The following is a 687-nucleotide window of genomic DNA, read 5'->3' on the forward strand; positions in this document are numbered from 1 at the left end:
TTGCTTCTGAAGCCAGTCAGTGCCTTGAGAATCACTTCCGTGGCAACATGCTGTCCAAATAGCTTCTCCTTCAAAGTCAGCCTTGAGGGTTCTAGGAGCCAGCTCCAGAATAGAGAAACATACCCTAAAAAGGCACCAGAAAGGCCAGGCGCAGTGGCTCACGCCTGTAATCCTAGCACTTTGGGAAGCCGAGGTGGGCGGATCACGAGGTCAGGAGATCGAGACCATCCTGGCTAACACGGTGAAAACCCGTCTCTACTAAAAATACAAAAAAAAAAAATTAGCCAGGCGTAGTGGTAGGCGCCTGTAGTCCCAGCTATTCCAGAGGCTGAGGCAGGAGAATGGCATGAACCCGGGAGCTGGAGGTTGCAGTGAGCAGAGATGGCACCACTGCCCTCCAGCCTTGGCGACAGAGCAAGGCTCCGTTAAAAAAAAAAAAAAAAAAAAAAGGCACCAGAAAAGCAGCACTTTCCCAGCTGGCAAAGTGAGAGGCACAGATTAACAAGTGATCCAGCAGAGCCTCTGTGCAATATGGCAGCCACTAGCCACCTGTGGGTATTATCTGAGACGTGGCTACTCCAATTGAAGGTTTGTTGTCCATGTAAAATACACACAAGGCTTTGAAGAGTAGCAAAAAAGGTAATATTGGCCGGGCGCAGTGGCTCATGCCTGTAATCCCAGCACTTT

The 687-nt window shown here is 49.8% G+C and overlaps 1 pseudogene; it reads right to left on the minus strand.

Moving 5' to 3' along the window:
* Window positions 1-102, minus strand: part of LOC105540226 — a 9243-nt pseudogene extending 9141 nt beyond the window's left edge.
* Window positions 103-687: the final 585 nt, after the last annotated feature.

This window comes from Mandrillus leucophaeus, unplaced genomic scaffold (assembly GCF_000951045.1).
Source record: "Mandrillus leucophaeus isolate KB7577 unplaced genomic scaffold, Mleu.le_1.0 Scaffold216, whole genome shotgun sequence".
In the NCBI taxonomy this organism is placed as follows: Eukaryota; Metazoa; Chordata; class Mammalia; order Primates; family Cercopithecidae; genus Mandrillus; species Mandrillus leucophaeus.